Below are 16,135 nucleotides of genomic sequence, written 5' to 3' on the forward strand. Positions count from 1 at the left end.
CAGAGAGAAGTGCAGTATTTTGGGGTCAAAAATCAGTGTTTTTTTGTGGTGTCATCCCATGTTCTACTGCCCATAACTAAAGAATGGAAAAAGGTAGACACAAACTTCTTTTTTCAGGTGAAAGTAGACAGTTCAGTGTAGTTTTCTGTAGTATTTGTGTTCACAGAGACAAAGAGCATTTTTTCTGTGAATCTTGAAAGATTAGTAAAAATGTTAAAAATCGCTGACAATATGAGGCTCTCTGCTTTTAAAATGGCTGCCAGCCAATGACATAAGCATTTTCTTCCAATCTGAGCTTAAATCTGATGACATAATGGCTTTCCCCATGTCTGAAAACATAAAAATAAGTGCTATTTTCAAATTCATACCTTATTTAGTCCAAAAGAAAAGTGATTGCAGGATTTTAACACGGTGGTGGCAGCCATATTGGATTTTGCCCGTTTGAGGCATTTCGGTACATTTTTGCGTCCGGCATACGGCAGATTTGGATTCAGCACCCTTGAATACCTCTAAATCAGTTGTATGCCGAAAATTAACATGATTTGCCTTCAGGTGTCAACTTTTTGGAAAAATGACCCTGACTAAAGCATAAATAAAGGCAGAAATGTCTTTTTAAATATAATTTTACAGGGATCACACATTACAGATACGTATTAGCCAATGTTCAACTATGTATCTTGTACTTTGCTATGTACAGTATACTGTATCTTACATTTAAATAAAATCAATAAACTCCTCCTGTTTGTATTGCTGAGTCACATTTGTTGAGGTAGGCCTACTGTACGAAACAATACTATTGCTTTAAAATAAGAGAAAGACCTGTGTCAACTACAAAGTAAATCCAAATGCAGTGTGCATACTTTGGCTACTGCGTTGTAGTAAAATCTATAGGCAAATTTTAAGTTTAGCCAAGCCTATATACAGTAACTTGTTTGTACAATAACACTATCATAGATAAAAGTGTGGCTCATTACAGGGCTAGAGTCCAAGACCAGGTACAGGTAGTCCCCTTTGCTCTAAGGAAGATGCTATACCACTTGCAGAAAATGGATCTAATAATATTTGCACATTTCATATATAGGCCTAGACAATAAACGGAGAGTTGATATTCTATTAATTTTATTTCTGTATTTACAACCCTGTGGAGATTCAAATTACACAGTGTAACAGTCCGTGTAAAATTTTGCAGATGGCTAGTGTAAAGGCAGAAATACACCAAGCGCGATTTGAGCGATTTGTATTGAGTCACTTGCGGGAGAAGAGACAAAAGCCATTCAGGCAACTATAGGCGATTTGAGCGACTTGAGAAGTTGGACTTTAGCGAATATTATGCAAATTAGCTATGCTGCGGTTTGGCAACAACCACCACAGTCATGTTGGAATGTTTACATTCTGCTTTAAACTGACGTACTCTGTCACTTCTATCGCTCATATTTCTCTTGCTGCACAGTCCAGCAGCTTAATCTTGTCGCCGCCTGTGTATTCGCCCGGGAATTTCAACTCTACAGCAAGCTACCAGCCCACTCTGCTCCAGGTATCAGCGGTGTTCAATGCTCTTTCAGAGTCCAGTGTTGATCTCTACAAAATATTGAGTAGAATTAACTTTACACTGACCAAAGAGTGAAATTTACACTATTTTTCAGTGAAAATAAAATGTTAGCTGAAATGGAGTTTGTTTTATCTTATTTGTTTTTTTAGTGTAACATGTAACATCAGGGCCGTAACCAGACATTTTCAAATACTGAGGTCAAATACGGAAGCTGTACTACATACTGTACTGCATACTGTACATTCAGAATGCTTCAAACACTTCAGTCAAACTCTTAAGTTTGTTTTCAATAATCGCTGCCTTGAGGATAAAGGGGGGTGGCGTATACAGACTGAATTTACCATTGACCATATATCGATTTTCATCATAGATACATTTGACATTACTGAAAAAAAAAATGCAGAGGACATGACCTTTGTGTCCTCAATGGTAGTTACGGCCGTGTGTAACATGGCTTTAATTCCTCTCCAGTTAGGCTTAGAGGTCTTTGCGTTTATCCTTACTGACACACACTTCTGTTTCATTGGCCTTGTGCAACTTTTTTTAAAGAAATCATTGCATCCATTTACATTTTAAGACCCCATTCCTATATATTGAAGGCCTATAAAACATGACATGCATTTAATCTCAATAGTTAGGCCTAAATGTCGAGTTGAATGATGTCATTTAGCATGGTCCTCCAAAACTCAGACAGCAGATGATTATGTTTCATTTTTTTTAGAAAATGAAATGAACAACAAATTTATGTTGTTCATCCTGTGGTAAATTAGGGTACATTTGCTCCTCTGTTTGGTTGTCCTTTTCATTTGGTTGTGGTTCCGACCACCCTCATCTGTGAGACTGATGATAGAAGACTTCTCCCTGGTGGCCTCCATTAACGTGATCCTAATTAGGCCTATACACTTGACAGGTTACATGTTCCAAAACTACCAGGAGTCCTTTACTATCCTCATAATGCTTATTCACTATGCATGGGTTCTGAATGTTTGTAAATACGATGTTATGAGGAGGGGCAAGACACTGGCAGCCAACCACATGCGCTATTTCTTTGACCGACCGCGGTTTGCAACAATCAGAGATTGAGTTGTGCGCAGATAGTTTCGCGCAGTCAGGTTGTATATGATGGTTAACTATAAAATGGTGAGTCAAGTAGAAACACCTAAAATAAAACAATGGTTGGCTTAACTACACATAAATGTAGCCTGACAATCCTGAGGCAGCCAGTGGTTGGGATATTTGTATTGGCACCTCACTGAGTGGGTGTAGCCTACCTAGTGCACAATTAAATAGAGTTGAAGAGTTGCAGCAAGAAGAGTGCAGATAGGTGTGCCCACCGAAGACCCAGCTGCTTTCATCTTCCTAATGCTGAAAAATGAGAAAAGGTCGCACCATGCATAGGCTTTTTTTTATTATTACACATTTATTGTTGTTTTTTGTAAAAAAAAAAAAACAAACAAAAAAAACCGGTTACAGTTTATTTTAGGGATACGTCTATTAGTACTAATACATACAATGTTAATGCCTGCATAAGTAACTTGTAAGGCATGTACTAAGCAAACGCTAAGGCCTACTACGTCCTTACTAAGGTTAAATTGGTAATAAATCCCTTATTGTGCATGAACAAGACATTTGCGAATACATGCCTAACAAATGTTTGACTTTGCTTTGTACATGCCTTACAAGTTACTTATACAGGCACATTGTATGTATTAGTGCTAATAGATGTATCCCTAAAATAAAGTGTTACCAAAAAAAACCTATGCATGGTGCGACCTTTCTTCATTTTTCACTTTTGCAATAATTATTTTGGTCAGCACTCTCAAAAGAAGAAAAACTTGTTGAGTGAAGCCTGCTCCAACCTGTATGATTTTCCTAATGCTACCACCCCAACAGGCCACAGCATACAGCACACTGGCCATCAAAATGGGATCGGAATTAATTTGTAAAAAATATCTGCATACAACCAAGGCATAAGAGACGAGCTGCAAAGGTATAAACAGGATGTCATCCACTACAACTGATAATAATGTAATAATCACATTGGCCCCTAGAGGGCAGCAAAGCAGAACAAATAGCTCTGGCAGACTGTCCATTTAAGCGACACCTTATAAAGGTTGTCTAGTTTGTTGAACATTCATTCAAACAGCATAGTGACCGCACAAATACATATACAGGAACAATCTTCCTAGCGTTATGTGTCATTGTGAGCTCCCAGTGGTCACACCACTGATCTGTTCGTCTGTGGGTCACACACTTACAAGAGCAGACCAAGAGAATGTTTGGCTTGGTCACTATGGCAACATGACAGTGCTTCAAAATTCTGGGCATCAGCTGATGAAACATTCATCTGGAACAGAGGACGACAATCTGGTACAGGAAATTACTGAAGTGTGTGTGTGTGTGTGTGTGTGTGTGTGTGTGTGTGTGTGTGTGTGTGTGTGTGTGTGTGTGTGTGTGTGAGAGAGAGCGTGTGTGTGTGTGTGTGTGTGTGTGTGTGAGAGAGAGAGAGAGAGAGAGAGAGAGAGAGAGAGAGAGAGAGAGAGAGAGCTACACACTACACACACTCTTAAAGAGAGAGACAGAAGGGGAGTGGGTGTAGTTTAATGTGTTGGTCAATAGATTTAATGATTAGTACATTAGTATCCACTGTGAAATGGCAAATGGTAGTTCAAAAAGCATAGCTCATGAGGGGAAATTACAGTCAGTAAATGACTCAATGGCTGAATTTAAGAAAGGATTTCTCTCTCTCTCTCTCTCTCTCTCTCTCGCCCTTGACTTATACAGTATGGCAGTGCGACATGAGAACTGGTTTTTACTTCGATCATATTGTGATTGTGCATTGATCCAGGCCGCCAGGCTTGTACCTGCAACAGTCACAGAAACATCTGATGTGAGAGGCAGAAATATCAACACATCAGCTCAGAACTGTGCTCACCATTCAGTGTGTATTTTTTAATACACGTCAGCTAGTCATTGACGTTAGCTGACACTAATCACTTACACTGTCTAAACCTCCTTCCCAATGAAGTTCACATCACCAGTACTATGTAGGCCTACTGTAATACAAACATTTTGCCATGCAGTCCAGACCCAGTCCACGACCTCAGCAAACTATGTGGGATTCTAGATCGGCTGGGTGCTATGTCCTGGTACAGTTCCATGAAGTCATGTGACCAGCTGTGTGGGATTCTAACCGCTGGTTGCTAAGTGTCTTTGGAACGGTCACTGGGTCATGTGACCAACTGGAGTGGGATTCTGAGACTGGGATACTGGCAGTCCAGAATTCCACTGGGGGCAGTCGAGATTGTGTGTGTGTGCGCGTGCGCGTGCGTGCGTGCGTGCGTGCGTGTGTGTGTGTGCACGACAGGCTCCCCTCTGTCTATCGCTGTCTGCATTCATCCTGTATCTCTTTTACTGTAGTTGGTCTCTCTGTAGATTACCTGTCTGTCTTCCTATTTTTTTCTTGCTATAAGTATGTCTGTGGGCTGTTGTTGGGCTGTGGGCTGTTGTTGGTCTCTAGAAGGTAGAGAATGCGCGCACATCAGTGGTTAAGGTGCTGGACAAAATAAAGTAACTGAAATAAATGATAGAAGTCCGCAACACTGTTAATGCTCCCAGTGATTTATTTGCACGACGTTTCGGACCTTTGTCCTTTTTCAAGTGCAACAACGAATAGGTGTACAGGGTGTGGTTTAAATACCTGTGAGGGGTGGGGGTAGGGGGATCGGGGGGCTGTAGGGGAGTGGGTGTCTCATTAAAAGTGAAGGGTAGGGCCTATATACACAGTGTGTACCAGAGGGCACCTTTCCCAAATACTTATTTACAATATATACACTTCATAATTTCAGAGGTTGTAGACATAGCTCTTCATAAGTCAGTTTTCAAAAAGAAAAAACATATTCTAATCATTATAATCTGACTTCACATCATAAACACATTATACAATATAGTAACCTATTAGAATTATCACATCATACACATGCTCAGTAAAACGTTAGTCATGATTGTTTTTGGTCTCTCTCTTTGGGTGCCACGTGTGTCTTTCTGTTTCTACCCCCCCCCCCCCCCCTCCCCCACCCCCTCTCTCATTCTTTATATCTTTCACGGTTGTTGGTCTTTCTCTGTGGATTACCGGCCTGTCTTCACTGGCTCCTCATCAAGTCACGCATTACCTTCAAAGTCCTCCTTATAACCTTCAAGTCCCTCCATGGTCTGGCACCCCACTACCTCACAGACCTCCTTCACCCCTATGACCCCTCAAGATCCCTGCGGTCCTCTTCCAAGAGGGCTCAAGGCCACCAGTGACAGAGCCTTCCATGTTGCTGCTCCCATTCTTTGGAACAATCTGCCCGACCACATCCAGAATGCCCCTTCACTGGCCATGTTTAAGCAACACCTTAAGACACATCTCTTCCTGGAGGCTTATGGCTGCTAGTTCCAGTGGCGTTTTTAGCCCAAAATTACCACAGGGGCCTGACAGGGGCCCACATGTTTTGAGGGGGGCCCATGTACCTTATATTCTTCGACCATACTTTTGCCAAAATATCTGCCTTTTTCTAAACCCAGTATTGCCTAAAAAACCTGCAAAAACACATGCTTCAGCATCTGAAGCACATACTAAGCATGTAATTAATTGAATTAAAAGCTGCTTCATTTTGCATTATCACCCATTCATTCAGCTCTAACATACAAACTTTCTTCATTTACAAAAATGTTGAATTTCATGAGCCTAAAGCTACATCATGCAGCTCCTGGCACTACGGTCAATGATAGTATTTGGCACAGTATTTGGCATCAATGGGTTAACCAATTTACCAATTTCATATTTAATCTAACTGTTAAATCACAATGAGCTGCATGCCTTGTTTGAAATGTGCTATACCAATTATTATTATTATGGAAAAAATATAATGGCAAGAACATACAAACTAGGGATGGGCGGTTTTGAAAAAAAAAGTGTATCACAGTTTTCTTGATGACAATTGGATCTGCAATTTTTTTAAAAATATATATATAAGTGGCGATTTTCCCCCAAACCTTTCTAACGAAAAGACTGAAATTAAATTTAAAAATGAGATAAAATCATGAATTTAAATTAATCTCCATTTCTATTTGATCACTTTTTCATTTCAATAATATTTTTTTATAATTAACAGTTTATATTTCCCTATCCAACAAAGTCTCAAATAAGAGAAAATGCAGCATTGCATAAAATAGCCTTAGATCTCCACCACGGGGCATTCAGTCCCAGTAGTAGATCTTTCAAGGAAGAAGGGTTAAATGATTATAAGCAGCTGCTAATTTCTCTGGCAGCTATTTTGGGCTTTTTTTCCTAAGCCAGCCCAAAACAGCTTATTTCTCTTACACCTGGCAACACTAGTTGCTTATTTCACGTTCTACACCTGGCAACACTGGTTCCTAGGTCCGGCGTCCTGTTGCCTGCGCTTGACTAGTAGCGACAGAACAGTGGGAACAGAAACGAAACAGACTGAAGACACGGAAAACAAACGGATTTACTGACATTGTGTGAATATTTCCTTTGAATTAAAGGCCAAATCCAACGTAGAAGGTATTTTGTCCGGTGGTTTATGTCATATGGCGATGCATTTCGCTCCTATTTTGCTCCCAAATCATTTCAAACAGCAATGTAGCAATGTTGTCGATCCATTGCATTTGTAAGCTAGGCTACGTTAGCCTATGACAAAACTCATAAGCAGCCTTAAAGGGGTAGTTCGCTATTTTAGACATTAAGCCCTGTTTGTGTGACTTCTGGGGTGAATTAGACATGTTCTCATCACAATTTTGACATTTGGTGCTGAACGGAGTATTTTGGTATTCAATACTGCAGCCCCCCCACCTGTACATTGACTCCAATGGTGCACTCAAGCAATCGATCACAAAATAGCATTAAACTTTCGTTTGAAAAGACATGGAACTCACCGTGTGGTCAGTGGTGAACAGCGATAAATTGACCCAAAAATCGCCACGAAATATGCCTTCAAACCGTTGTTTAGCAGTTGATGGAACTACTTTTCCCCAGACGTTGAATAATAGCAGCTAGACATCCAGCCAGTAGGTGGCGATAATGAGGTATTTTTGTGAGGACTAGAGAGAAGAAGAATATTGCTGTCTTTGAGGAAGCTAGTAGCTACTGCTTCACACACTCGTTTTTGCTGGCAAACACCATCTAATCTTTTCATTTCAACCTCTTTTTTGTTAGCAAGGACAATACAGACAAAAGGACAGAAGCAGCATTTATGTATTTTGTTATGTAATTCGGTAGAATGGGAGTTATTGATCACAGAGCGAATGGAGAACCTGAACGTATTTCTGTTGATGCCTGCCTGTGTAACTGGTCGGGATGTAAGCAAAAAACGTGGATTATGTGCTTTGATCAAGAGAACTTCTAAGTGCCAAAAATCAACGGGAAAAGACGCCCGAGATCCAGAGGCGAGGGATTGGATTGTCAGAAAGCAGGTCAGTAACTACTAGTAATCATTTCAATGTGTAGCCAACAACACCTATAGTTCTACCATCTACTAATAAAATTGTCTCAAAGCACTTGCAAAATCAACTACACCAGCTCTGGAGGCTACCGTCCGAGGTTCATGTTAGAAAGTGCACACATTCAAGGCACTAATATAATAGTCTCTAAAGACGCTGGACGCAATCATAACATGACATAGTTTCATAACATGAAGGCCCAGTCTACTAGCGCAGCTGTGTGGTTGTACTTATTAGCCAACAAAACTTTGCTAATGCCTTGTGCATTTCCCCGTTATTTTCAGAGGCACTATCCCTCCTTCCCTAGACCGTTCTAGGCTACACAAGATCCAGAGAAGGGAAGATTTCTACAACCGAAGAAGGTATGTGTTTGCTTTGCACTATACTGTATCTCGTAACTGTTGCACTTTCCTAGAAGTTTCACTGCATAACACATTCATAGCAGCTATACACTTTGCATGAAGGATTCATGACTAGGCCTACTTGATTCAATATCAAACCTCTCATAAACATGGAAAACAAAGGACAGCAACTTGTCAAAATAAAAATAAAAAATTGCAAAGCAGTACTCGGCTATTTTCCTCCTGAACATGTCCTGATTGCAACCAATTTACTACAGTGCCAGGAACAGAATATGGTCAAGCAAATATTTTTCATTCAAATGTTCTGTCCCTGGTTGTAAATCCAGTAGGGGTGAGATTATTTAGTGGCATGTGGCATCCAGAAGTGGCATGCCAAAAGAAGGCTTTACATGTTTATAGTGGACAGCATTGTTCACTCACTCTCCTCACTGACAGGTTAGGTTTAGGCACAAGTTTTGTTTTTGGCACAGTTCAACAAAGTGCACTTGTAGTGGCATGTGCTACAGCAGGCCTAATCTGAATTATCATTGAGGGTTCTGAACAAGACAAGTTGCGGTCCTCCATCCGCTAGGTTCATGAAAGGTTTGGTATGAATGGATCTTGCAACAATCGTGTATGTTCCGTGCAAACTTATACAGCTGTGCTACAAATGTAATATGCAGGAACATGTCACGTAAAGTGTTACCGCAGTAAGTAATCTTCATCAGTTGTAGGCTAATAGGGCAACTGATATAGGCCTACTTTCAATGTCTCAGTAATCCATTTCATGAATATAATGAAAAACATTTTTCAGTAAATTAAAATATTGTTCATGAAGAAAACCTTACCAAGTATTCCATGCTATATTCATATGTTCAATAAGTTAATACATTTCAATTTATTGTCCTGAACAGATTCATGATCCAGTTTCCACCAACCCATCGTTCTCCATCTGGTGTTCTCCATCTGGCGAAAGATGATCCTATCTGTAAACAAGTTTTCCACTGTTCTTTGTAAAATATACATCACAATAATAGAAGAAAAATGCATCACAATGTGTTGAAATAAATGATATTTTATTTACAACAATTTCCCTGTCATTATTGAAATGAAATAATAATATGTACGACACCATTTTTTTCTGATAATTACACAGCCATGACACCGAGACATGTGCTCCATTGACTGTTATTTAGATGTGGTCTTTCAGTCTTTAGGGAATCTACTTCAATGCTTCTTTCCAGAGACCTTTTGAGGAGGTTTGGCTTAGAGGAAATGTTCTGGAGCTGTAAAATGTGGTTGGTCATCAGATGCGTGTTTCTCCTCTCTTCTTTTCCTCCAGAGCCCCCTGTAAAGACATGCCAGTATTGAAACTGAGGAAAAAGCCGGCACAGCCTTGTGTTAGGTTGGATATTGTAGTTACTTCAAATTTGACACAGCAATATTTCTCAAAGAGGAAACCTTTGGACCATACGGCCTTGTCACAAGATAAATAAGATGTAATGAAAACTATTTTCAGTCAAAACCCAATTTTGACAGTGTGTGGTTACTACACTTTTCCTTTGTACAGCAGAATAGACAACTGCATTATTCTGGAAATGCATATCCAAAATCACATCAATAATGCTGTTGCAGTTTCTCCTAAGAGATGTCTTTATGTCACATACCGGTATGTTTGAACTGAGTCAACTGCTGCAGAACTTTCAGAAGTCATTTATCCTCCATGATTGCCTGTAGACGCTGGGACTGGGGTTGAATCCAATTCCTCTTCAGTTAGTCATCCAGGCTTAGATGATCCCCGTGTTCTTTCCATTCATGTTCTCCAAGTAGTGAAGTCCACCGCTGCACAATTTGCTATAAAACAGTGCATTGTTACTTATACGACAGGTATTGCTTGACATTATCAACATAACATTATCAGAAATTGTGCATTGCAGTGACATGTATTTCTTGTGTGATTACCTCTGCACTTCCTCCACCAGTGAAGCAGGAAAACCAACAGCCTCAGCAGCACCAACAGCCTGCAATATAGTATAATAAATCATAAATATTCAATTATCAATTGACAACACTTCTTAGGCACTAGGTGTGCATTTATGCCTACATCTTTAGAAAACAAACTCACACAGAGAAGGAGGAGCAACATTCCCAAAACATATGAGTGCATAGGTGCAGCCAGACAATCAGTTCTCTGCTCAGTCATGGGGAGGGGTGGCATGCATCTGTTTACTCCACAGATACTGGCTCCCTCATCAGGCGTACAAATTAATAAGTACGCTGAGCACGTGATATTTCATGACGTGATTTCAGTGAAGGGGGAGAAATGCTTTTGTTTACTCAACATATGGCTCCCTCATAAAAGCTACAAAATAATAATGCTTCATTTCGTACCACCCAAGCTTCTATTCGAGTAGGCTGCAGAGCATTCAATTGGTCATGGCCATTGTGCTGGTTTCCTGTTTTACTGCTGCTGATACTTGCACAACGAAAATGAAATGACAGGTCTACAAGTCGTACGTCTTTCATCATTGTACAACACAGAGCGAATGCATTATCACTAGCCTACAATATTAGGATGGATGGCACTAAAGTTTGGGCATAATAACAGTGATGGTCCGCATTGTGTGTATTTTGAAAGCCCTTTGAGACAACTTTATGTGATGCTGCGTAATTATGTTGTATTGTTGAAGGCTACACATTTAGGACCTATTACTGATACCATGCAGAGATTTGGGCTTGTAGTTACTGACCTGGTTTCTGACCATCCAATTCCTCGCCTCCGGTCTCGGACGTCTTTTCCAGTTGATTTTTGGCACATGGTCTCTTGATCAAAGCCCTCCTTACATAGATCCACGTTCTTTGCCTACATCCCCGCCAGTCACACAGGCAGGCATCAACAGAATTACGTCCAGGTTCTCCATTCGCTCTGTGATCAATAACTCCCATTCTACCAAATTACATAACAAAATACATAAATTCTGCTTCTGTCCTTTTGTCTGTATTGTCCTTGCTAACAAAAAAGAGGTTGAAATGAAAAGATTAGATGGTGTTTGCCAGCAAAAACGAGTGTGTGAAGCAGTAGCTACTAGCTTCCTCAAAGACAGCAATATTCTTCTTCTCTCTAGTCCTCACAAAAATACCTCATTATCGCCACCTACTGGCTGGATGTCTAGCTGCTATTATTCAACGTCTGGGAAAAAGTAGTTCCATCAACTGCTAAACAACGGTTTGAAGGCATATTTCGTGGCGATTTTTGGGTCAATTTATCGCTGTTCACCACTGACCACACGGTGAGTTCCATGTCTTTTCAAACGAAAGTTTAATGCTATTTTGTGATCGATTGCTTGAGTGCACCATTGGAGTCAATGTACAGGTGGGGGGGCTGCAGTATTGAATACCAAAATACTCCGTTCAGCACCAAATGTCAAAATTGTGATGAGAACATGTCTAATTCACCCCAGAAGTCACACAAACAGGGCTTAATGTCTAAAATAGCGAACTACCACTTTAATAGCAGTGCTGCAGCGCACACAGTTGGGATGGCAATTACCGTTATGAATCTGAGAACTGTTAATAATGAATAAAATAGCACCACATAGAATTGCCTTTTAACTCAGCCACATACAATAGCCTAAGTGCCCAAACCGAATGCATGCCACCATTCCGTTTAAAACCGGCTTATTCCTCACCTACAGAAACTTAAGGAAATTAATTGTTTCCTCAATTCAGCATGTTATCCAACTCCATTTAAGTCCAGCGATGATAGCTCCAAAAATGAAGAAGTTCTAGCTCACAAGTCTGCAGGTCGCTGCTTGCAGCAGGTGGAACATCTCGCGAATCGGGTGGAGTGGGCAGTGGCAGTAGGCCTACCTCATCCGAGCCTGGGGGCAAAGTATTGACGAAGGCCCACCTATCCAACATGTGTAATGTCACTAGGACCCAATTCTGTACCCCCTCTGTGCCTGTGCCTGGGACAACTGACCCTCCTAGTCCCTTCCTGTGTGTGTTGTACTTGGCATCCGTCAATGCACGTTGCAAACCTTTTAGACATTTTTTTGTATTATTGGCTGGCGCAGGGGCCCTAGGGGGGGCCTGGACCAACCCTACAGGGGCCCAGGCCCACCCTGGCCCCTGTCTAAAAACGCCCATGGCTAGTTCCTCAAGCACTTTCACTTACATGCATTCACACACATGCTCACTCACTGACGCACACACACACTCACACTTTCCAACACAACACTCTGTGAAGCGTCCTTGGGTGTTTTGAAAGGCGCTATATAAAACGAAAGTATTATTATTATTATTATTCCTATTTCTCTCTCTCTCTCTCTCTCATCAGTGACTTGATGGCGTCTCCTTCCAGTCTGTCTCCTTTCTCCGTCCCTCGGACTTTGACATCTCAAAAATGCGGCCGAAGGATCTTCTGGCTTTTGAGCCAGACGTCTCAGTGGGTGTTCTCACCCTAAAAATACTTACGCAGCTTTAGCCATACGAGTGCGTTATTGTCCACAATGTGGAAATTTGTCTTCAGTATCACCACAGACATTTAAACAACTAAACATTAAAATCACAGTATAGACATCAGGTTTTCAAGCACTACAATTCGTAAACAGAGAAGAGAAAAGAGAAAAGTTATTATAAAAAATACATTAGCACTCAAAAGAATAAAATAGCTTGAAAAGTGATAAATATCATGAATGTAATAATAAACAAGTAATCATGCCAATAAAGGGACTGAGGTGACTTAAGTAAGAATCCCTGTAGGCTATTATTCATTATACGCTTATTCTTTTTGGGACAATTGTTTTATTGGGGGCACTGAACAAGACGCATGCAGTGAATGAAAAAGTGGGGAATTCAATTGTCATACCCATCTAAAATGTAGACGACAAGCTCAGAGGGCACAGACAGACAGAAAGACAGACAGACAGACAGACACACACACACACACACAGATGTGCACACACACACACACACACACACACAGTGTGCAGACGTGTGTGAGTGTGTGTGTGTGTGTGTGTATGTGGGTGTGTGTGTGTACAAGCGCACGCATGTGTGTGTGACACTGGATGCCTATATGCTTCTGCTGATGGTGTCCGTGCGCGCGTGTGTGTGTGTGTGCTTGCGTGTGAGTGACACTGGAGGACTGTATGCTTTTCCTTCTGGTGTCCGTGCGTGCGTGCCTGCGTGTGACAGGCCTTTGTGCTGGTGTGCGTGCGTGCGTGCGTGCGTGCGTGCGTGCATGCGTGCATACGTGCGTGCCTGTATGCGTGTGTGCATGCATGTGTGTGTGTGTGTGTGTGTGCGTGCGTGCGTGCATGCATGTGTGACTCTGGAGGCCTGTATGCAGCTACTGCTAGTGTGCGTTTGTACGATGCGTGTGTGTGAGCGTGCGTGTGTGTGAGCGTGCGTGTGTGCATGTGTGTGTGTGTGCGTGACACTGGATGCCTGTATGCCTCTGCTGCGTGTGTGTGTGTGTGTGTGTGTGTGTGTGTGTGTGTGTGTGTGTGTGTGTGTGTGACACTGGAGACCTGTCTGTATGCGTGCGTGCGTGTGTGTGACACTGGAGACCTGTATGCGTGCGTGCGTGCGTGTGACACTAGAAGCCTGTGTGCAGGGCACCAGCTGAGGCATGCAAGGCACTTAAAGCAAAACAGGAGCGGCACTTATAAATACACTCAGCAGCACAGCATAGCACAGCACAGCATTTATTCAAGCAGAGTAGCACAGTACATTAAAACACAGCACAACACAGCACAGCACAGCATATCGCTGCATAGTGTGCAGCATGCACAGTACAGCTTAACACACAACGCAGTCTCACCCCAAGTAGTCTACCTTGGACCAGACGGCAATTTTTGACGTCTTGGGTATTCCTTCCACGTCACATTTTGACTATGTGGCCTAACCCTAAACCTATTCCTAAACCTAACCTCAATGACATTATGCTGCCACAAGGGGGCGCCTTTGAGGAGATAGTCAAAATGTGACGTGGAAGGAATACCCAAGACGTCAAAAATTGCAGTCTTGGGGTGTAAAAAATTGAGTAGTCAAAAATTGACTACTTGGGGTGAGACTGTGTAGCAACACACAGCACAGCACAGCACACTACAGCACAGCTCATTACAGCACAGTACAGCACAGCAGAGTACAGCACAACAAAATCGAGCACAGCATAGCGGAACTAACATGTACATGACAAATTTGAACACAGCACAGGGGAGCGCTTCTTTACACAACATAGCACAATACAGCATTCAGTTAGGCCTAGACTAGGTAGGCCTATGTTCGTAACACAGCACATATAACAGTATTTTAACCCCTTAGCGCAGAGCCCATGTTATAACCTTACTGTCACCAAAATTATAATGGCTATGTCTTAATCTGTTACTTAAGGCTCTCGGCACAGTCATAGCAATGTTGTTATGATGTAGTCAAGTATTTTCAGCAAGTAGTGAATAGGCCCGCCGGCGACCCCATCTGCAGTAAGAGGCTACCCTGAAACAAACCAGCCTGCCAAGAAAGAAACCTTTCTATTCTGGGAGTGTTTTATTTCATTACATTACACTTAGCTGACGCTTATTTCCAAAGCAACTTACATTTTACAGGGTATGGGTTACAGTCCCTTGAGCAATGTACACTTCAGGGTGGAGTTGTAGGGAGAGGTTAAGGTTAGGGATTTGAACCCGCAGGCCACTGTTTGTTACCAGCTAAGTGGCCAACCAGCGAATAGAGGTGGGACAACAGAGGGGGTTGTTCATTTTTTATCCCATTTTAAGTAATTGTTTCTCAATGTCACAAGTCATGACAAAATGTTACTATAGCGATTCCGTAAAATACGGATGATTTTTGGACGTTTCGGGTTTTGGCCATCATTGCTCTCTGTGCTCACTCTGTACTGTTCATTTCCCTAAACATTACATTATATTGCACTTAGCCGACGCTTTCATTAATTCAAAGCGACTTACAACTATTCTTTTTCAGGGTATTGGTTACAGTCCCTGGAGCAATGTGGGGTTAGGTGCCTTGCTCAAGGGCACTTCAGTCATGGATGGAGATGTAGGGAGAGGTCAGGGGGGGATTCGAACCGGCAACCCCCAGATTGAAAGACCAACTCTCTAACCACTTGGCCACGGCTGCCCCCAAAACATCTAGAGTGCAACAATACGCTTGCCTCCTGTGGCTGAAGCTGAAAATACGGGAGCGTGTCTATGTTCCCACAACCCATAGGTCCCACAGCCCATTGGTCCCACATCACTAAGATATTTAACGTTAATTTTTAGGCCCATTGGTCCCACAGCATATTCCTGCTGCTCCATATTTCCACATCTCTAAGAATGTATTCAAATTAAGGCCCTATGTTCCAAAAACACGTTATCTTCGTTTACCTGGAAATGTGGGAAGATTGAGCTGTAGAACATAGGGGCCTGTACTTGAATAATTTCTTACAAATGTGGGAACATGGAGCGGCAGGAATAAGCTCTGGGACCATTGGGCTGTGGGACCAATGGGTCGTGGGACCAATGGGCTGTGGGAATAGAGCTGACCTTGAAAAGACAACTGATATCAGTGAAAATGTAGTGGTAACACTTTAGAATAACTACCTATTCACAGATTTAGAAACGCTTTATTAACATATAATAATAATTAACATTCGTTGATGACTAATAAACAAACTACGACTGCACAGTGGAGTGGCAATCCACTTGTGTGAGTTTTATGTGGTTTCATGCCTTCT

General features: G+C 41.7%; 2 long non-coding RNA genes across 2 annotated transcripts; one reads left to right on the plus strand and one right to left on the minus strand.

Annotated features, from left to right (window-relative positions):
* The first annotated feature begins 7,608 nt into the window (after window positions 1-7,608).
* LOC134466887 (uncharacterized) lies at window positions 7,609-9,615 on the plus strand. The gene is made up of 3 exons (XR_010038433.1): window positions 7,609-8,026; window positions 8,338-8,415; window positions 9,309-9,615. It is a non-coding gene; the product is annotated as an uncharacterized LOC134466887 (long non-coding RNA).
* A 21-nt stretch (window positions 9,616-9,636) lies between these two features.
* Window positions 9,637-11,332, minus strand: LOC134466888 (uncharacterized). The gene is made up of 4 exons (XR_010038434.1): window positions 11,145-11,332; window positions 10,357-10,415; window positions 10,062-10,248; window positions 9,637-9,767 (listed from the first exon to the last, which is right to left on the minus strand). It is a non-coding gene; the product is annotated as an uncharacterized LOC134466888 (long non-coding RNA).
* Window positions 11,333-16,135: the final 4,803 nt, after the last annotated feature.

Source organism: Engraulis encrasicolus, chromosome 17, assembly GCF_034702125.1.
Source record: "Engraulis encrasicolus isolate BLACKSEA-1 chromosome 17, IST_EnEncr_1.0, whole genome shotgun sequence".
In the NCBI taxonomy this organism is placed as follows: domain Eukaryota; kingdom Metazoa; phylum Chordata; class Actinopteri; order Clupeiformes; family Engraulidae; genus Engraulis; species Engraulis encrasicolus.